Below are 22415 nucleotides of genomic sequence, written 5' to 3'. Positions count from 1 at the left end.
GTTGTAAAGAATTTCCACCTTTTATACATGGGAGAGTGTGTTTGCCCCTATCAGAAAGCTTTGGCTTAATAAGACATCACAGCAATCTGTATTGACTAACGCGCATTTGAGTGTGTTTCTGTGATTAGTCCTTGTGCAATTAGCCCCCTCAGCCACATATTCTGAGGCAGAAGAAGAGAGAATTCAGGCTGAGAAGTGCCCCCAGCCCTCTGCCTTCTGGGGGTGGACAGAGTGCAACACCAGTTTTGGTGCTATCACTAACTTCTGTCCAAAACATGATTTTGCATGACTAGCAACAGCCAGCCAGGATACAAGCTTTTCATCCCAGTCCTTCTCAGGATGGCAAAAGCTGAGAGCCTCAGCCTGGGTAAATTATTAACATACCATGGGAGCTAGCAGCACTAATCTCATTAAGAGAAAAACCATAGCAAGTGCAGCATTGGTTCAAGCCAGTGGTCAATCTAGTTTCTTTTTTTTTTTTTTTTTTTTCATACTGGCTTTCAGAAGAGGTGTATATTGAAGATTTGACCCAAGAAGTCTCTAGATGTTGTGTAAATTTTCAACATATAGCAGCAAAAACAATCCAAAACATGTGCCTCTGAATTGCTGGAAATGCCAGAAATGTTTGTGAAGGCAAGTAAGAAAACATGGGTGTGATTTGACTGACAACCAACTGCTACCATTTTTACTTTTTGCTGACTGAATGACCCCAGGAAATATTTATGCTGGCAAACCTGTAGGTGCAAAATGGGAAAATGAATTGAAGCTAAAGCTGGCAGGAAACTGCTTTCTCCACTCCCCTTAGGTATGTGTGGGTGTTCACATATTTAGAAACTTAATTAATAGCTCTTAGGGACTTTCCCTGGCTATTTTTCAATGAAGAATGTTGCCAGTTGATTTTTTTTTTCAATTTTTGCATTTCTGTTTCACTAATTAAAAATGATAATTTTTGGCCTAGAAATACTCAAATGGGGAAAAATATGATCTTTCACCTTGTATTTTTCAGATAGCCATTATCAGAAGACATTTGAAGATAGTCAGAAATGCAGTATAGTTTACTTTCTGATGCACCTCGTTTCACCTGTAGGTTCTTGAGCTTCTTCTCTCACAAGCCAACAGTGACCAGGTCTGACCAGTACTTTAACCCTTAATCTGCTGCTTCTTTCATTGCACATGTTCAACCTTACTGTCCTGAGAAGTTTCAATGGTTAGGAAATTAAACAAATCTGTAAGTAATTCTGGGGTTGAGACTTTAGAGGAGACTATGCTGTTCTAGCTTAATTATTTGTAAGTGGAGGTCTCATGAACTTTATAGCCTGTTATGGAGAGGTAGCATCAGAAGAACTAGTGCATCAGTGGGATGCAGCATCAGGAGATGACTTGGCCCCAGCAACAGCAGAGACCGTGCCCACTGTGTGTTGGTGTTGTTTGAAGATAAGCTCCTGAAGTGATTATGGTGTAGGTGCAGAGCTTCAGGACCAGAAGCTTTAATCCACAGACAGCTTTCCTCTGTTGCCCCAATCTCCAATGCAGCTGTAGGACATCCAGCCCTGGCATGCCACTCCACTATACTGCACAGCCAGAACGGGGGGAAGGCGAGAAGGGACACCAGGGTCATTAATGATGCTACATGTGAGGGAAGGGATATTTCCCCATTCCATTTATCTTCTGATTATTTTAAATTTCTTCACTGTTTTAATAGCATTGAGAGTTTTCTTCTTTCCTGTCTATATATTTTTTTTGTTTCTTGTGTATATATGCTGCAGATACTACGGAAATAGTTACTGCTTTCCTTCCCAGAAACAACTGCATTTGGCAATGGTTGAATCAAATTCTTAGGAAATCTTGAGTCACTGAGTACCAAGTTGGAAGAAAAACCACGGTCACTTCATAGAAAACAATCCATCAGAGAGGAGTGCTGGGAGAGGGGCTCTCGCTGGTCTTTCTCCTCTTTTGCGTGTGTCACTGTAATTCCCACTGTGTTGCTTGTGTGTAAAGGAAGGGGAAGATTTTTCTAATCATTCATCCTAGGATATTTTCTTTATTTTTTCATTCCCATAAATGTTAAATATAGATGAAAAGGTGTGGGATGACATAGGAGTCCAATGCAGAGCAAACATAGAAGCTAAGCCAGCTCATGCTCTTATTGAGATGTACAAGAAGTGTTCTAGCTAAATCTGTCCAAATGTCTCTGAATAGGAGTCCGTCATCTTCATAGTTTGAATTCATTCATCTTTTCCTTTTGTGGGAAAGAAAGGAAAAGAAGCTATCTAAATCAATGGGATTAAGCAGTATTTTGCCAATTTATACTAACACCTGGCTCCTTTTAGATAAGGCCCAAATGAACATCAGCTCGTGCCAAAGCACACACTCAGATTGTTGACCTAACCGTTTAAGCTATCATTCCTGAGATTTGGATGAACGAATGCTGGAACTAATCCTGTCCGTTGCATGTAACCTTATGCCCAGGCAGGCATTCATGAAAAGTTATCAACATCATGTGTCAAAGGGCTTTTAAATGCATTTTTTATTATTTTTTTTAAAGGGAGAAACCAGAAATGAATATCAATCAATCCAATCATAAGCCATGTGAAAGTATTGCATGACAGGTCTTTAACATTCATTAAAACTGATGTAAGCATTATATTATTCAAGGAGCAGAAAAGCCTGGGGAGAACAAAATATACAAAAATACCCTAGAAAATAAAGCAGTAATCAATGACAGGGGAAAGATTGGCACATAATTTCCTTCTGTAGTAAGCTTTGCTATGCCTTGGGAACTCTTAGTCCCCCTCTAATATGAACTCTGTAAGTAGCCATTTACATGGCAAATATGAGATAAATGCGCCTGATCCTTCGGTTATGGAATCCATTGGGGCCCTTTGAGACCAACATGACTCCCATGAGAAGTTCAGGGCCCAGTCCTGCAGTTGCTTCCAAGCCAGGAGGTTGTTACATCAGCATAAGGTCAGCATAACCCTCACCCAGCTCTGCTTCATCACATTTTAATCTACACCTGACTGGGTATGCAAAGAAGTCCTAATGCACAAGGTGCAATCCCTCACCGAGTAACATTGAGCCTGAACATCCATGCCCTTAAATCGCAATAGATTATTGCTGGATTGAATTGATTGGGTTTTTGTCCAAGAAAGTGGCAGCCAAAGGGATTGTGAATCATATCAGTGCCTATGAATAGCCTGCAGCAGCAGGTGGGAGTGTGTGAGGACAACAGGAAAGGCTGTAATAACCCCAGTGGCTTACTGTCAAATAAAAATCAAGAACAAGAGCAGTGTTAGCAGTCAGTGAATGTTCATCCAGTGCTTTTATTCTTTACAGCTCTGTGTAACTATTGTTGTCAGCTGTTGTATTGGTCTGAAACTACATTTGCCTTCTCCCTGGTCCTCTTGCCTACTCCCTGTGATTGGGTTTGTTGTTGAGAGAAGTTGTTATTATAGCAATAGCACAGACATGGCTAGATATACACAGAAATTTGCCCTCTCCTAGTTAATTACTCCTGCCAATTAGGTGTTTACCCAGGGTGGCATTACTGTAGGAATAAAAGCCCTAGTCCCCCTCAATCAGATGGCATATTCTAATTGAGCTAGGACTTCCACTGAACAGCTGTACATCAATTAGAAACTGATATCCATGAAGAAAGCACCATTGGCTAATTATGCTAATAAGATATTAGCCACCACCTCTTCAGACTGCAGGCTTGTCACGTCTCTCAGTGGTACCTTATTTTATTGCGAACTGTACCGAGTAGGATTATTTACTTTTTTGCCACTGCTCTTACAGGAATGCAACATTTATCTGCTTACAAAATCTGCTTTCAGAGCCCAGTCCTGCTAGGTTTTGGAAGGCTCAGGCTCAGGACTAGGTTTATCACAACTTAAAGAGTTTATTTGGTAGGAGCTGTTTTAAAAGGAAATTGAAGGAAAATTGCTTTTCCGAGATTGGCTTACAAGAGCCACTGGAAGCTCCACTGCCTCCAACCCAGTGAAAATACCATTTATTTGAAAGAATGATTTCATGTTCAGAGGGAAGAACTGATGCTGCCCTTTATGTTAAAAAGCTCATTTTCATTTAATTCATACAAGTGTAATTTAGGGCTGTAACTCATGGATTTAATTTCTTATTTGTTGGGAAAGTGGTCTTCAAAAAGTGCTTTGAATCTATTGTCTTGTTTGACTCCATAGCGATTTGTTACCATTGATTAAAAAAATATTCCTCATTATTAACCCTTTTAGAATTATATGTGGAGATTTAATATGAAGTATGATTAGAGTGGGTTTCTGCTCAAATCAAGTAGGATGCTGGTGCACTGAAAATGAACTGAATATCAGAAAAAATAATAATGCCTTCCCTTATTAAAATCACTACCTCCAAGTTGCACTAAGATCATTTCAGATGCTTGTTCATTTGATGATTGAACGTTTCTACTTCAAAATCTGGCTGCAGAGGGTGAGAACTTGTCTTTTAGGGTGATGTCCCTACAAGCAAGCCTGCTGAGGGGTCAGAGCTTCTGCAGGGCACCACACCCCATGCACTGTGTGGCCGCACGGCTTGGCCAGCCACACAGCAGCCCTGCCCCGACTGGGGGAAAGCAGCGCAGCTCCTCTGAAGCCCCTCACTGCCACTTAGTTTTCAAGAGAAGATTTACACAAGCGCCAAAGCTCAGCAGGGCAGTGTTAAGCTTCTCTGCTCTGGCACACATTTATGGGTCCACATGAGAAAGTTGCAACAGTTGTTTACTGTTGTTGTTGTTGTTTTGCTGGACTCAATAACAGCTTGTTGGCACTGATTAAAGTAATTGTTCCTCTTTAATTAACTCTTTTCAGAATTGCACATTGAAATTCATTATTTAGGTATCATCAATGGGTATCTCTGTTCACTCTGTCTTCACAGGAGTCTTGCAGCAACTGTTAGTTTTGTTAGTTTAAGTGTCTACAATTTATGATAACTTTTAAGCACATATATGCATTTTATTTTTTACAGTTCACAAACAGCTATTAATTTTATTTCATTTGTGATGCTTTGACTATACCATATAAAAAGAGACAACCACTTCCTTCAGAGCCATGGCCACAGGTCACCATTAATACTTGACAGCTTAATTCCGATTTAGATAACTTCCCAACTATTTAGCAAGCTGTGAGGTATATAAAACTTTAAACAATGTGGGCTTTATTCCAAATAGACAGCAGACAAAGAAAGTGGATTGCCCAAAGCACCCAGACAGGTTAGGAGCAGTACCAGCATCATGGCCACCAGGACACACAACCTCTCCTAAGCCACCTAAGGCAGTATGATCTGTAAGGTGTGAGTATTGCATTTGTACTACATGCCATGAACATGGTGCATAGAAGCTGACCTTTCAGAACATGCTCCTGGTAGTCTCCATGTTGATATGTCTGCTACCACTGCCTGAAGCACTGGAGATCACCCGTTTGTGTGAGGCGCACAAAGCTGGAAGCCACTAAAAGTTGAACCAAGTCACAGTGCAGAAGTGAAAATTCTTAGTGTCACTGGGACATGGACAGAGCAGCTCTGAGAACAAGGCCTGAGAGAAAGAACTGTCCAAAGCCCAGTTTAGTCACAGCATTAAAAAAAGGTGGAGGAAAGAAGAGTTTTTCAACCCAGAAGTATTTGCTTCAGGCAGGAGGCACAACACTGTCCACATGATTTCATTTACCAGCAAGAATTTGTTCTTGTGCATGTTCAGACACTAGCATGGTAATGAACCTATCTCTGTGTAAACAAGCTTTTTAATATTCACTTTTTCCTTGAGTCCAAAACATTTATGAAATGCTTTTTACATAAGGTGGCTCTATTGAAATCTCAACATAACTGCTACTAAATGTAATGCTTTCAAACCTTCTGAGTAAGCTATATTGAAGTGTCTACCTGTATTGTAAATAGAGAGAACAAAATTATTGCTAAAGTTAATTAAAAAAAGAAAACCTACCTCTATTTAAATTCATAAAAAGCTAACCTGACATCCCAAAAGCAGCTATTATATGTCAGCATGTCATGTGCATTGGGAATATCTGATCCAATTCACAGCTCATAAATGTCTAATTAAAAAAATATATATACAACAATTTTAACTGGTTCATTGCATCATTTGTTTTTATTATGGTTTTATACTCTTGCACAATAGTCAGGGCTAAAACTCTCTCAATTTGCAGGGAAAAAAAAACTATGAAGAAGAAGGGTCTTGAACAACATAAAGATAAGTAGGAGTTCAATAATCACCATATGTACAGTGATGGGTAAATAGCTGAATGTTAGTTAGAATATAAATCTGGGTTTTAATACATCACGAAGTAGATTGAATCTGTGACATGTTTTAACAGTGTCAGAAAAGTCAGCGTAGAATTAAAAAGAAAGTGGAGCTAAGTTTTAGGGTCGGTGCAAAACTTTAAGCTGAAGAGTGCAGTAGATATATCTGTGAGAGTACATTGCTTCTGTTCTAAAAAAACAAGAGAGATATAGAAATCAGAAAATTATGCTTATGGTTGGTTTTGCCGCTGTTGATTTTTAGAATGTTGTAGGAAAAAAAGTTAAATAAGAGATATCTTATGGCTAACTCAGTTTTTATCTAATACTTGATAAAGAAAATTCAATTCATAATTATTTATGAACCAACATCAAGGAGTTTATTACTTTGATTACTCACTAATCATTTCCCGTAAATGCAGTGACCTAAAAATCCCATATAATCAATAAAGTAGTAAGTTCCAGATTTAAATCACTGCACCTTGTATTCTTGAGTAAACCTTTGGGTAATTTACAAAGGCTGTTGAATTTTATAGTAAGTGTTTTTCAAACCAAGCTGGATTCTAAACAATAATGACTTTTTAATGTGGATCTGTGATTACATTGTCATAGTGAAATACGACAGTCTTTGACTGCATTCGAAATGAGGCAGAGGGTGAATTACTCCAAAGGCATAGATTACCATAGCCTCAGGTAAAGCAATCTTCATAAATTAAACTCCCATCTAAAGTGACCTGTCACTACAAACCTGTTGCTACTCCCAGTAACCTAAATTTCAGTGTACAATTTGTAAACAAGTTCTTTTCTTATTATCACAATGGGGGAGAGTTACTTTGCTAAAGTGCTTTAAAGTGAATGTGAGAGAGGAGAATTATACATAGGCATTCTAGGGTTTCTTTTCCATAATTTCAAAAAGCTGCTAGTTTAGGAAATGCAACTTGTTGTCTGCTAAAATGTTTATGCTTTTAAGATATCTAAAGCTGTCAACTGAAGGAGCCTTTGGCATAAACAGCAACTATAGCAATTTCCTAACTCATTTTTGACACACTGAGCATATTTGACTCATATGCTCAGCAATAACATCTACAGTTCAATGATATTCAGAAATGTTATGTAAATTTAGCTGCTTGAGACCACATTTCCCAAGGGGTTTGCTGGGTTTGCCATACCTTAGTCTGGGGAAATCTAGTTTATAAATGTTTTTTCAGAGGCACCAGAGCAGCTGCCTTCTGAAAATCATATGGCTTGTGTGGTAACCAAAAGCTGAGGGCTTTGTTCAGGGATGGCTTTGGACTTCCACAGCAGAGACAGCAGAGAGTCCACCCACCACTATAGGGACCTTGCAGGCAGAGCAGTCCTGACCCTTGGTAGGTTTCAGCCCAGCCTAGGAAGGAAAACTGGCACCAACTTTAAATTATTCGTTAGTACACTGCAAGCTGTTAACTACAGCCAGTCAGCAGCTGCTGCATGAGCACCTCATCCATCCTTGCAGCGTTAGGTGGGTTCTTCCAAGCAAAGGATGGAGCCAGGCAGGATGGGCAGCTGAGGACAGGAACCATTGCATCTAGCCCCTTGTATTATCTCTACCTGAAATAGCCCAAGTTTACTAAACTGCTGAAAAAATTTATGCCTCCTTGGGTACTGCAGCAGCATATCTGAAGCTTTAAGCTCCCACGTGGTTACATACTCATGGCTAGGAGATAGCCTAGGAGATAACAGTTGAATTTCCACCATGGCTGCTGGTACTTAATGTGCTGAGATTGGGCAGCTGGAAGGATACATCAAACACAGTCATGTTGCCCTGACTGGTTAAAGTAGGAATGGTGAGAGAAGGAGAGGAGTGAAGGTTGAAGAGCATTTCTGCCATTCTGCCTTGAACTTTCACCAAGGAGTATAAGGAGCTTGAAATCAATACAGTCTGAAATGCTGGGTAAGTACTGTCCTCTTCAAGGTCCAGCACAGGGTTGTTGACTCTGCCTTGTCAGCACAGCTAAAATCACATAGGGAAAACCTGTTCTTTCTTCATAAAGATTATTGTTCCCAATTCCTACCAGGGGTTCTGTTCTTCACAGCATGGGCACCTGAATAGTTGACTCAAAATTCAGTAAAACTATGGTGGTCAGCAACAGAGGAAGCAGGTCAAGAACCTCTTAAAATGCCAGAAAAGTAGAGCAGGTATCATCCCAGCCATTCAAGTTCAGCATTTCCCTAGTGAATGTTTACAGCTTCAGTCCTGATGCTCACTCACATCTCCCCCACAGCTTTTATCCTACACATCTGTTGGCCCAACAATTGCTCTGCCAGTACTTGGTGTGCTACCAATTGAAGCTTATACAAAACTGAAAGGTTGTCCTATGCCCTATAAAGAGCTGAGCTAATTCATTGGAGTCAAATGTTTTGATTTTCAGAAAGCAAGACCGAAGTATGGCTCCTTCTTAAGGAGACATTGAAACATTCTTTTTTACTGCATTTGCAGCTATCCTGTGGGCAGCAAAGAAGAAACTTTAAAAGGTAGGAATGGAAAGTGAAACACATAATTTTGTTGATACAAGAACTAGAATGAAACATTTTATGAAAATATTTTCAACTTATTTTTAGGCTTATTTTTAAAGCCTAAAAATGATAATCCCATGATGGTTGGGAAAGCCCAATATTTCTTGCAACTACCTAAATGGACAGCGGTTAATGGCTATTAATAGCAAGTTCAATTTGTGTTAAGGAAGACCTTCATATTGATACAGCATGGTTCTTTTCTGTCAATTGTTTTGCATTGGTTTGCTTTTTAGTTTAATAAAAATCTCAGTCAGCATCACGTACATGATAAACATGATGCTCTCACAGCGTGGGGTCTGGGTTTGAGTCACAAGCTCAGTCCTTGGCTCCCTGGGATGACAGGTTTATATATAGGAAGGTAATGAGGCAGAGAAAGGTTTCCCTTTTCTTCCCCCTCTTGAGGGTGTTAAGCCTTCCTTATTAAGAATGACAGAGGTCTGGGTCATGAAGATGTTTCTGAGGAACTGAGCAGAGTGGGTTGAAGAGGACTGAATTAAGTGTGCACCCAATTTCATTTAATATCAGGTTTTCAGATGATTCCTTTAGGATGAGTATCTCCTTCCTCAGCCTAATTAGATATTAATATCATGTCCACTTCCTGCTCTCTTCTATGTTTTATTCATTGTCTCATCATAATCACTGAACCTGGTGTCTTAAGAAAATGGGTGTTATACAGGCATTTGTGGCAGGCAGTTTGCATCTCATGCCCAGTTACTTTGGAGCCTGTGACCAATTTAAACCAAACTTAATGCCTAAAAAGATATCCCATTTTTGCAAGAGTCATGAGAACTGTCTTGTCATGAGCTGTGTTGTGCATCTTTCTAAACAAAGTTCCTGCAGATGTCAGAGAATCTACCTTAAGGTGATTGAAAAGAAAAAATGAGCCTAAAAAAGAAAGCTGAGCAAGTTAGCTTATTAATATTGTATTGCATTTTGAGGAAACTCAGCTGAAATAATCACAAAAAAAATATTTTCAAGCTCTCACAATTACTTCTGCATTTGTAGGGAGGTATAAAAACTTCTAGATGCCTCCAGGATTTTTTGCATTTTGTATTTTGGCTAGTGCAAAAGTCCTGATCTTGCTGAGTAGTTTGACACATGAGTCATGCCTAGATCCTGTCAGGTTTCCCAATATTGGAGTTCTTCACGGATTTTTCCCCATTAATTTTGCTTGAGAGACCAAATACAGCAGCTAGTAGAAGCATGCTTCATCCTGCAGAAAAACACAGATATAACTCCTATACTGACCACCCCTTCCTCAGAGGGATGGCTGAAAGCACTCAATCAGCACATGGCACTCTCATTTCATGTCTTCCTTTATTTGCTTTCCAGCAACATTGCTTACACAATATTAATTTGCTTCTGTTATGATGGTGTCCTTAACTGAATGACCTCATACTATTTTTTCCTGCCCCACTCAGTATACAATAGTGAACGTGGTCACAGAAAGAAAAGAAATTCATTATTTCCTTTGCCCTACTGCTCACCAGGGTTTGGCCCCAGCCATACTCACTATTTCACATACTCACATAATCACTGTTTGGGTTGTGTCTGCCCACAGAATTGCCAGTTTCTTTCTGGGTTTTTCTGGAGGCTCCACACCACAGCATCTGTCTCACAGTTATTAATGTGTTTCCATAACATCCTTTGGAGGTGCAGGAATATTAACCCTATTTCACAGGTGAGGAATTCAGACAGGGAGGGATTAGGGCTAAATGCTTGGTTTTGAATTCTTGACACTCCAGCGTACTTATTCTCTTATACCATTTCCCATGTTCAAAGACCAAATCTGATGGACACCATTACAATCCACAGGTGAAGTTTGGTGCAGGGGCAGAATCCAGTTTCCTCTGTAATGTACAAGGGAGGGCATTGGATAGAGCCTGGACATCAGGTCCGTCGCTGCTCAACCTGATTCATCCCCCAAAATAGCCAATTCCAGTTCAAGGGGAGCCTCTTGACACATGTGCCAAAGAAGGAAAGGTTAAGGAAACAGAATTATTTCAGATATTTTCTGGGTAGTCACTTTGCACTGTAAGTGGTCCTAGGTCATTAGTTTTTGTTTCTGATGAACAGTCACTAGAAGCCAACGAGACATTCATGCAATGAAAGAAAGTATTTTGAGCTGTGTAATCTGTTTTAATGGATTAATAAGGAATTATATTTTCACATTAATGACATAATAAAAACAATTAAAAATCATTTTAAGTTTCATTGGAAAACAAACATCTCTGAATGGCTTGCTCATTTTGCAATTCCGAGTGACTTTTGATTGCTAAAATGCAAACATGGGATTTACTACTTTTCAAGAGTTGATAATGGAAGACTTTTTCACTGAAAACACCACTGAAATTACCAAAGCAAATAAGCTTTGAACTCATGTCACAAGCCAAGATACCACGTCAGCCGTGTCAGGTAGCACAACACATACACAATGATAAAACTGACACGCTTCGGCAGATAGAAATGGGGTTTTGTACTGCAAAGCTTGTTAACAGCAGAAGTTAGTGTTACCTCACCTTCACTAGCACAGTCAAGAGCCAGCTGTAGAGGAAGCACAGGATATGAGAAGAATCAAAGCAGTGGACAAGATGACACTGGGTGGAAGATAGTGAACAATAAGACTATGAATTGGCCTATTTTTAATACAGCTCATCCACTGTCTTGCTCTGAAGTTTTTAAAAATCTTTTATTTATGATTAATCCCATTATTTTTGCACAGGAATCTAATACAGTTTGGTTTGTTGGTGGATATTTCAAGCACCAGGGAAGATACAGGATGAGAAAAGAGGTAGCTTATAGAGAAATAATGCCTCAGTGTATCAGACGATTTCATCAGCAGGAGTGTGTGGATGGGCCACACTGAAAGAAATCTCACAGAAAATCATCATCTGAGCACAGCTGCACCTCTGTTCCCCAAAAACGTGGAGAGCATTTTGATGCATGAAAAATCCCAAAGGACCAACCAGCTGTGAAAAGTATGGAGGACACCATGGGAGGTAGGACAAGGCTCTGAAGCTGCAGTCCACTGTGGGAGTCTCACACACAGGGGTAAGACTTGATGAGGAGGTCCCTGCACAATGAGGGAAACTGAGTCAAGGGGAGGCAGACAATTCCCCCACCAGAAGTGCAAGGGACTTAATGCCCTTTGTTGCAAACAAATATTTTAAAAGGATCAAAACATAACCATTACCTCCCTCATTCCCCAGTACATCTTCATTTTTTGACTATATCACAGCCATTGAGGAATGCCTGTTGAAATTAGTGCCCACATATTTTGTAAGGAGCTTCCACCTACGGGAGGAACCGCACCGCTACCGAGGCTGCTGACACATTCTGACTGCAGGCGCTTGCTTATTTGCTCTGCTGCCAAGAATATCAATTGGATACTACACTTGCTATTGATCCAAAGGAAGATTTTGTCATTGTTGTTGTTGTTGTCAAGAATGTGAACGCATTATGCTATGTCATGTAATGCTATAAAGCAAAATAAAATGTACAGGAGGAAAAACAGCAGAATAGAACAACAGCAACAGCAGCGCTGCAGATTTTCCAGCCTGTTATGGCACATTTTGGCAGATGGACAAAAACCATGACATATCTATGGGTGTCTGAGTCTGGAGATGATTCAGCTCCTCTCTGCTGTGCCTTGATGGGATTGTCTGCGATGACTCACACAGCTCCGTCAGCCTGGCTGCTATCACTATTTGCAACATTTTAATTGAGAAATAAGCATACCTGGAGCTGGACAGGGTGTTCAAGGAAGAGTCTGGAGGATGGGTTCCACTGTCTTCCCAAGTCCTTATCCAGCTTGAGTTGCTACACACAAGTCAATGAGCTGTAAGGTGCTGAGTGGGCTCTGAGAGCCCCTTGCTCTCCCCATCTCTCTTTGCCTCTCGAGATGAAATCTCCTCCCCTGGGTGCACAGTGGGCCCATGACTATGGGGGGGAGAGACCTCACACACACATGATGCAGATGAAAGGTGTGTGATCGTGTGGGAATGGGCTTTTGGAGGCTGGGCTCCTGCTCTCCCTGCTGGCTGGCACATCTCTTCTCCAGAGGGTAGGCAATGCCTCTCTAATCAGCCTAATCTGCACTGACAGATGCCTTGTGCTGAGATGGAGGCTATGAAAAGCCAAGTTTCTGCTCACTTGTAAGGCTGTTCCTGGCCAGTCATGAGCCAATCTCACAATTTTTGTTGTATTTCTCTGACACACACAACTGTGCCTCCTCATGTCAAATTTAGCAGAACTACCCAAGGTACTTAGGAGCTCTGATTTTCACGTATCTGTTTTCATCTCAAAGTTGTAACTTTGTGCCAGAGCTCGAGCTTCTCTTTCCTTGAAAACAGCAGAGAAACAGTGATTCCCATGGCATCTTGGTATCTGATAGTCACCAAATGGGAAGGCTTCCCAGCTGGATGCTCACTCTCATGCAGAGGATGCAATCCTTAGCTGTGGACCTGTGTGCTCTTGCACTCTTTGTGATCATAGCAGCCTGTAGCACTGTCTTTCTGTCTACACACTTAGCAATATGTCCTGGGCAAAGGTTCTTAGTCTGCTACCCAGCTGGAAAAGGAATCAGGTTCAGGATTGAGTGGTCCCAGGAGGACCCAATAGTTTATTCTGTCTTTTCTTCAGACTTCCCACATGGTGGATATTTTGTGTTTATGGAGTCCTTGCAGGGACATATAATTACAGAAGCAAATCACTCTTTTGGCATGGCAAGAAATACAGTGATGTGGGTAAAAGACAATATAGCTCATATTCCTGACGTCTTTTCCTTGTGGTGCTCTTAAATCTTCCTTCTCCTTAAAGCAGGGCCTTCTGAGTCTGGGATGCCCCACAGGAATTCTTGGCTTCTTCTGTGAAACATAGAGCCTTTCTTTAACAGAAAACCAGTTTCCTTTTTCCTTAGCTGTAACACTGTTCCCTCTGGCAAATCCATTTTTTTTCCTCTGAACCTGTGAACCTTTCCATCCATTTTTCAGAGAAATGCAAACAATCATGAGGACATCTGGCTATATTTGTAATATGTGCATGGATAAACTTAGAGAAAACAGTGTAATAAGTTACCCACTGAATGGAAAATAAGTCTAAACACTCGCCAGCTTACATCTAGCATAAGTATCAATCAGCGTGCTTCAGTGGATCTGCTCCAATGTACCCCCACTGTGGATGCAAGCCAAAATCTGAACAGCAACAAACAGCCCATTATCAATCCATTAGTCCTCGCTGACTGAACTATACACATAAAATCTTGTTTTACATGCACACTCCTGCCATTCCCCAGCAGAGATAATGAGATTACATGTGCCATATCACCCAGCCTAGAAACTTGTCACATTCTAATGAGTTCCTTCTCTCTGCCCACAGACACAAATAAAATACCTGTTTTTACTTTTTCTACATAAGAGGTAGCCAGCAGCCAGAAGCTTGCTCATGAAAGCACCGGCACCCACTGCAGCACCCAGCTAGCACACATGTGCTGATTCATTGCTAGTTTTGTCTGTCACTTTGCATCACACAGAAGGCAGAATAGCTTAGGATGTGGCTCCCACTGCGACGTTATGTGTTGCTGGGAAATTGAAAATGGAGCATCCCCCCTACCTCTGCAGGAAAGCTATTTTCAGAATAAAAAAAGCTTTCCTTCTCTCCTTCCTTCCTTCCTTCCTTCCTTCCTTCCTTCCTTCCTTCCTTCCTTCCTTCCTTCCTTCCTTCCTTCCTTCCTTCCTTCCTTCCTTCCTTCCTTTCTTCTCCTTTCAAAACCTGTGGGTATTCTGTAAACATATAATTAAGTGCTCATTTTTTATCTTAAAGCAGAGTATTTCCCAGAAAGATGACTGAATGTTTGTGGAGTTTTGATGGAGTATAAAAAGAACAGTTGGATAAGCTTTTCTTGTTTTGTTTTTTTTTTGTTTTTAATTTGGTTAATACTGGTGTCATGATACCTTTGCGCCATACAGTTTTCCTGTCTTTGAGCTAGACTTTTTGTGTGGATATTTACAGTGACCAATGACCACATTGCTGTAATTCTTTCTATGCTTATTTAAAAGAGTGCCCACACAAATAGTCATAATGAGAAGTGTACCCAACTATTTATGTTACCAAAGACCGTGTCAAAATCTGACTGCTTCTAAGACAAAGGGCTCAGGCTGGACAACAAGGGGGTCTTCTGTCTGCAGTTATCAGCTACACCTGATAGATGTGTACCAGTGTACCCATGGTACCAGTGTGCATGTTCTTAGCCCGCAGTAAATGTGAAATATCCAGCGCAGTTTGACTGCTTTAGCTGGTGGACAGCCACTGCTGAACCTTGCTAACATCACAGTGCATCTGAAGGAAACAATGTTTTCCCACTTGGAAAAACACTTATTTCAGAAAAAGCTTTTTGGGACAGACTTTTCTTCCTCACACTACCAAATGGCGGATCCACTGGTGGTTCACCCAGAGAACTCCATGCTGAACCCATCCCTTGGGGCCATATTGATGGGACAGTGCCATGTGGGTAAAATTTTCCTGCATGTTGCACAGTGCTACTGCAGTGCTACAGTCCGCAGTGTTTCATTTCAGTGCGTCCAAGTGGAGTGTAAGTGGTGCATATGCCTTGTGCTGGTTCTCTGCCTTGTGAAAAAGAAAAAGGCACCTTTGTAAAAGTCACTGGGCTAAAATTCTGCTCTGAGATGCTGCTGTGCAAATGGCATCCTTTGTTCTAGTGGGGAAAGCCCTGCTATAAATAAAAGAAGAATCTATCTGCTCAGTTTCACTTTTTGATGTTGGATAGGTCTACATTTTGCTGAAGAGCTGGTAAGGCAAAAATATGTACAAAGGGATGGCCAATTTATGCCCTAGGTTTTAAAGCAGAATAGCTCATTGATCTTGTCTGGTAGCTTTGCTTAAAATTCAGTGGTACAATATGGCTTAGAGCCTGAAGAGATGAGTGAGGATCTGTATAGCTTGCGTGAGCTGAGGAGGAAAAGGAAAAAAAAATCTCCCATTACTGTATAGAGTGGTTGTCTTTTCAATTATGGATGAAAAGATGAGTATGACCCTGAGGGTCTGGATTCAGACAGAATACAAGGGGGGAAGAGCCCTAAAAACAAGCAAAATCTTTACTAAGAGATGATTAAAAGGGAACATAAATGTCTGGAAGTGTTTTGAAGAAGGAAGCACTGTGGAGGGGGAGAAAATGATTATGGTGGAACATGGAGTAATGGTATTAAATTAACAAAAGGAAAAGGTCTGTTGAATATCAATAAAATCCTTTCTGTTTTCCTGTGGCATCATCTCCCAAGGGAAGTTGCAGGAGCCCCATCATTTGAGTCCTGGCAAATGACTTGGGACAAACCAGAAGAAAGTGTGGTTTAAGGCACATTACTGTGATGTTCAGGGATGGAATTACTGACCTAGTAGCTCCTTTCTGTCCCCCCCTTCTCTGGGAATCTACAGCATTAAAGAAAATAAAACAAAAGACAACCGCGGTGGAGGATAGCTCCTGTTTATACACGAGTGGCAGTGCTACAGCAGCAGAAAGAAGCACAAAGGCGCGTCCAAACAGATCAAAAGGACTGATGATGGCTGCTAGCACATGGGGGAGGGAGATACACAGAATAACTAAATTGCATGAGGAGTGAGAACAGGTCAGGTGAATGGGCTTGCCAAAGGTAGCTAGCACCCACGGACAAGCACTACCAGAGCTACATAAAGGTATTTGTGCCCTTGCAAGATTTCTTCTGCAAGGGACTGCTTTCAGTCGCTCTGTGTTTCTGTCATAAGGAAACGCAGCCCTAGTAATTAATAAAGCAAGCAGTTGTTGCAGAATATGCTCAGAGTTTTCCCTGGAGATTAGTCCACTTGTAGGTCTCATTCCCTTCAACAGGATGGAAATCTGAACTCTCCATTTTTAGTCTAGGTCCAGGCAGGGTAGGAGGTGCCACTTGCACCTTCCCAAGCCATTTGTTCCACATCTCCCCTCTCCTGGCAGGAATAGCTGAAACACAGAAGTAACTGGTGCTATTGGGGAATCTAGCTGCTTGGAAAAGCCAAGTGAAAAAGTGAAGGGGAAAAAGGGATCTGGAAAATTGGATCAGTATAGGAAAAAGCATGGAACTGTATCCTGGAAGTGAAAGGATGGAGCTCCACTGTGGTAAGAATTAGAAGAGTTTATAACAGCTTCCTTTGAAACGTTACAGGAAGGTGCGTGTGTACTTGGTAATACTGATAATGTCTATTTTGCATCTATATCTTAATTATCCATTAAGGGTCTGTCCCAGTTTCAACTGGAATAGAGTTAATTTTCCTCCTAGTAGCAGGTATAGTGCTGTGTTTTGGATTGAGCACAAGAATAATGTGATAACATGCTGATGTTTTAGTTGTTGCTAAGCAGTGCTTGCACAGAGTCAAGGACTTTTCAGCTTCCCATGCTCTGCCAGGTGCACAAGAAGCTGGGAGGGAGCACAGCCAGGACAGCTGACCCAGACTGGTCAAAGGGATATTCCGTACCATATGGCGTCATGCTCAGCATATAAACTGGTGGGAGTTGACCAGGGGGGCAGCGACCGCTGCTCAGGGATGGGATGGGCGTCGGTTGGTAGGTGGTGAGCAGTTGCATCACTTTTTTTTCCTGGGTTTTGTTTCTCTCTCTCTTTTTGTTGTTTTCCTTTTCATTACAATTTTTAAAAAAAATATTATTATTTTATTTTATTTTATTTTGTTTTGTTTTGTTTTGTTTTGTTTTGTTTTGTTTTGTTTCAATCATTAACTGTTCTTATCTCAACCAACAAGTTTTCTTACTTTTGCCCTTCTGATTCTCTCCCCCTTCCCACTGGGGCGGGAGGGTGAGCAAGCAACTGTGTGGTGCTTGGTTGCTGGCTGCGGTTAAATCACGACAACGTCTCAAACATATATTCTGAAACATTTGTTGGCTAAGCCTCACAGCACCCTGGTCCGATATAGTCTCACCTTTTCCAGGTGCTGGGAATGCCCAAGACAAAAGGGGCTGCATCATTTGAGTTAGGCCACACAGAGCACCAGTGTCAGATCTGGAATCACAAATGCCGCTCCTGAGTTGCCAGCCGTTGCTCAAAGCCCTTGTCTGGTCTTACACCCCTGTTTACAAATGAGCTCTATGATTATGCACACACTTAAACTCTTTAGCCAGCAGGATGTAACCACCTGCTTAAAATTAAGCATGAGCTCTGAAGGGTTTCTTGAACGGAGTATCTAACTACAAAATGGCATAAGATTCCACCAAGTTAGCTCAATAATTATTTTAAAGGAATAAAAAAATCCTTTGAAGTGGAGTCCCTCAGCATGAAATTAGAAAGACCTGGGAGCTGGCTGGGTTTTGAAAGGAAGAACTGATAGGAATCTGACTGTTTTGTTTTGCTGAAAATTCAGCTGAACCCTTTGTCGGTGCACAGAAACAGTTGTCTGCAAGAACGGGGGTCAGAAAAGGCACTAAGGGAAAATGCAACTGAACGACAGAGCTTGTCTGCTTTCCTGGGAAGAACCTTAAATATAAACATAAATTTTGCCATAGAAGTGTGACCAATAGCTGAAGAATAACTCCACTCTACAAAAGCAAGAAGTCATACATTGTTTTAAAAGTAAAATAAAATAGGCATAAGGCAAATTGCCTCTCATCAGGACAGCTGAGAAAACTAATTTAATTTCTGTAATATAAGACAACAATGATTATTAAATCTCATGAAAATAAATTCAACCACCTTAAGAGCAGGCTATAAATGCTAAGTATACCGTGTCAAAAATTAACATATGAACTTCAAATCTGTGCAGTGATTCAAAATCTGATTTAACAAACTGCTGTTATTAAAGTCAATTGGAGAGCATTCCATTATAAAAACAAACGAAATCTTAACTCTACATGAAATAAATAATTTTTTCAAAGCCTAAGCAGAATGCCTTAACTTAACATGCAATGATCTAAATTATGTATTCAACTCAATTATTTTTATTACTACTTTTCAATTAAGGAGACATGATTAACTCCATTCTTATTAGACTCTCAGTTCTGATCCTACCTACATCTCAATTTTGGTATCTTCTTGGGGAGAAATTGTTCACAGAGCTATTGTAATCAAGTCTATCCTCTGGAGTTCTAACAAGAGACAGCACAAAAGTCTGTTGTGAAGAACAAAACAGCACTGTAGTTTAGCAGACATATCAGACAAGTGGTGCTTTCCATCAGCTTTGACAGCATTTTGAATGGAAGAGTAAGAGTACTAAGGTTCAAGAAGTTATTCATTTCTTACCCAGGTTAATCCTATGGCTATATTTTTGAAATTACCACTTTGTTTTTACACTTTGTCTTCCTTAATATTCACCAAAGATCTGGCACAGTTTGAAATGCAGAAGGTACTTCTAACATGACATGGACTCTGAATCAGGCTCACTTGCCCCAGTAAATGAGATCTCATTGACATTAGCATTTGCAGTCATTGAACTAATTCAATGAGTTAATGCAAGAAGTTATTTAAAAAATATTATTTTCTTATAACACCATATTTGTGCATATAGAAATCAAAATGAATTGCTCTGATTTCAGAATAATTTATTTCTGTATGTTTTTCCTCTTGAAGTGTTCATCATTCTTCACATATTCCTTTTTCTAGTGTAATTTCTCACAGCCTGAAGTTACATCTTCAGCGTTTATATTTTCTAATGCTAGTAAGATGTGAAAGTTCCTTGGGAACATGTTTTTAGTCCTAGAGAGTCACGAAACAAGACTTCACTAGCACAGTGCGTCTCGAGGGTTTTTGCTATAATTGAAAACCAGGCTTAGAAAAATTTTCAAATATGTGGTCTGCACATCCTGAAAAACAAATACAAAAGTTAGAAATGTTAGTCAGATCTCCTTTTCACTGGGGAACCTTCCCTGGATTCCCAGAAAAGGCTTTGAACTTTTGCTTGAATGAGGACTACCGGATTTGACTCACTATCTCCTTCACACACAGAGCTCCTGTTTGCAAATCAAGAACACTAGCCCTGATACAAAATGCAAGCCTTCGTAGACTCAGTGTTGTGTTCATACTCCATGCTTATCTTCTTGGAAGAACTCACATGATATTGTGTCTGTGCCTCAGCAAAAGCTTTTTGTTTATTCATTTGATGAATTTCTTTGAGTTTAAAGAAAGAAATTAATTTTACTTATTCCTCTATGTGATCATTAGGAAAGCTTTTAATGAACACAGTAAACCCCAACTAATTATCATAATGGCATTTAACTCTAAATAAAATTGACAGGAAGCAAGAATATGATACATATAATTTTGCACAGTTTATTAAAACACATCTATCACTTTTTTTCTCCTAAAGTAACCTGATCATATTATTTTATGATAATTTAGCTAATATTTTTTCTGTGAGTTTAATATTTAAGTGGCTTTTACTGATATTAAAGTCATAATGCATTTTATGGAAATTACCTTGCATTCTAATTACTTTTCTTGGTGAGGAATGGTAAATAGAATTATCTCGTTACGCTTGTTGTAGATGAAAGCAAAGAAATATTTAATGACAAGAGACTGCTTACATAAAAAATTCTATATTCACGTGTTTTTTTCAAATTAGTCCATTTTGCCATCAATTCAGAGATGCGCAATTCCCAGAACCACTAACAGGAACCAGGCATGTATACAAACAACAGAAAGGCTCTGAATGGCAAGTTGGATGCTTTTAACATCAGTAGTTCCCTTTTTTCTATGGTCTGCCTTCCCTCTCCTCCAGGCTGAGGAGAGTTGAGAGTAAGACAACGTACTACCTCAAGAAAGCAAGAAACACAAACAACTGTGTCCTTGAGCCCAAGCTGCCCCATGCTTTTAGTAAATTAAGCCACGGTTAGAAAGCTATAAATTGTATCTACAAAAACAGTGAGGTCAAGGCCTGGGTAAAAGTTAACCTCTTGCCTTGTCCTCTTTTTCCAGCTCTTTGTATGAAACATACTTACTGACCGGAAAAATAGAGGAATTAATTGCTGAGAAATCAAATTTTCATGCCAACTCTGTTCTCAGTTACTCTACTGAAGTCCAGTTGAGGTCACGGATAAAATTGGATTAGTGTATCTAAAAAAAAGATAGGAAAATTTTTTTATGAACCTTTATAAAGATGAAGGTGTGCTTCAGGACTAGTATTGTCTGAATGGGGCCACTTTGGGTAAGTCATCTTTTGGGGGATATGAGATGGAGTCTATCTCCAGAGAAATCATGCTTCACTGGCCACTGTGCATCTGGACATCACTCTGAATATCAAAATGCTCCATGGCTCTTACTTACTTTGTATGACTTTGTAACGTCCAAAGAGCTGCCACCAGAGTGGCAAAATGGAAAGTGACACAGCAGAGTATGAAGCAAAATTAGGCAGAAAGGAAGAAATAAGTGAATATTAGCAAGAACAAATGAGATTTCAGGTGCCAGTGTTTTTCTGTAAGGTTCCACAAATTTGTCTGGCTTTGATTTTATTTGATGGCATATGTATTTTTCCTGAGAATTTTCTTTTGCACTGGTGCTGGGGTTTCCTTGCACCGACCAAGATCTACATGCATGGGGACAACAGTTGTGCTATAGGGGATATATTTTATGGGTGGTTATAATCTGGGTAGTTCCACCACCAAGTGGCCATGGAAAGTGGACAAAAAGATTAGCTCAAAGTGCTTAGCCAAGTACAGACACAGCTCTCCTAACATGACTTTTCTACTCAAGCAATGCTTTCCTTGTAACTAGAGACAGCTTCAAAGCAAAACCCTTGAAAGTGGATGAAGATTTGAACTTCCTTAATCGGTGTGCTTCCTGGGGCATGCAGAGATGACATGGCCGTCTTCTTTAGACTGACTGCTATGTCATGGACGAAGGTACTCCAGGAAATGTCCTTGCCACAGATACTCATCTGAGTGGGGACACAGACATTTCTTGCCTGGTGAGTGAGAAGCAGCAAGAGGAACAGGGGTGTCTCCTGTGGAAGAACAGCTCTAAGGCTTTCCTTTAGTCCAAAGAGATAATCACTTTGCTTCTCCACATGCTCTTAATTTCAAGGGTCGGTATTTTCTGTTAGCCTCTCCAAACTCACCTGCAAAACAAATAAGATTATTGTTGCTCTCATTGATTTTACTTTCAATCTTCCTGTTATAGTAACTTTGGAGTTATTATAATCATATCAGTCATTAAAAGAAAGTGGATGGAAAATGTAGAGTGAATTTTTAGCTCACACTGAAATTGAAAATTCAGTTTAATTAAAACATTCTGTGACTTTCTGTGTAAATTTAGTAAAATTTTCCATGTAGGGAAATAATCCTAGAAAGTTCTCTGAATAATGCTTGTTTCACAATCTTCTAAGCTTTCTTTCCACTTGAAATGAGCTTTAAATGAAATTATTTTTAAAAAAATTTACAGTTCGGCTCACTTCTTTTTATTTTTTGAACAGCAAGTAAAACAGTTCTTTATTCCCCTGTCATCACTGAAAACTCCACTGCAGACTCTAACATGGTAGTCCAATCTACAAATCTATTCCTTTTTAGCCAAAACATCCTCTGCAACATCTACCATAGTTGTACAAACAATAATTAC

This window comes from Nipponia nippon, unplaced genomic scaffold (genome assembly GCF_047370975.1).
Source record: "Nipponia nippon isolate SJK-2023a ecotype South Korea unplaced genomic scaffold, ASM4737097v1 scaffold_11, whole genome shotgun sequence".
Lineage (NCBI taxonomy): Eukaryota > Metazoa > Chordata > Aves > Pelecaniformes > Threskiornithidae > Nipponia > Nipponia nippon.
The sequence above is the reverse complement of the archived record's forward strand: the minus strand, read 5'-3'. Positions refer to the sequence as shown.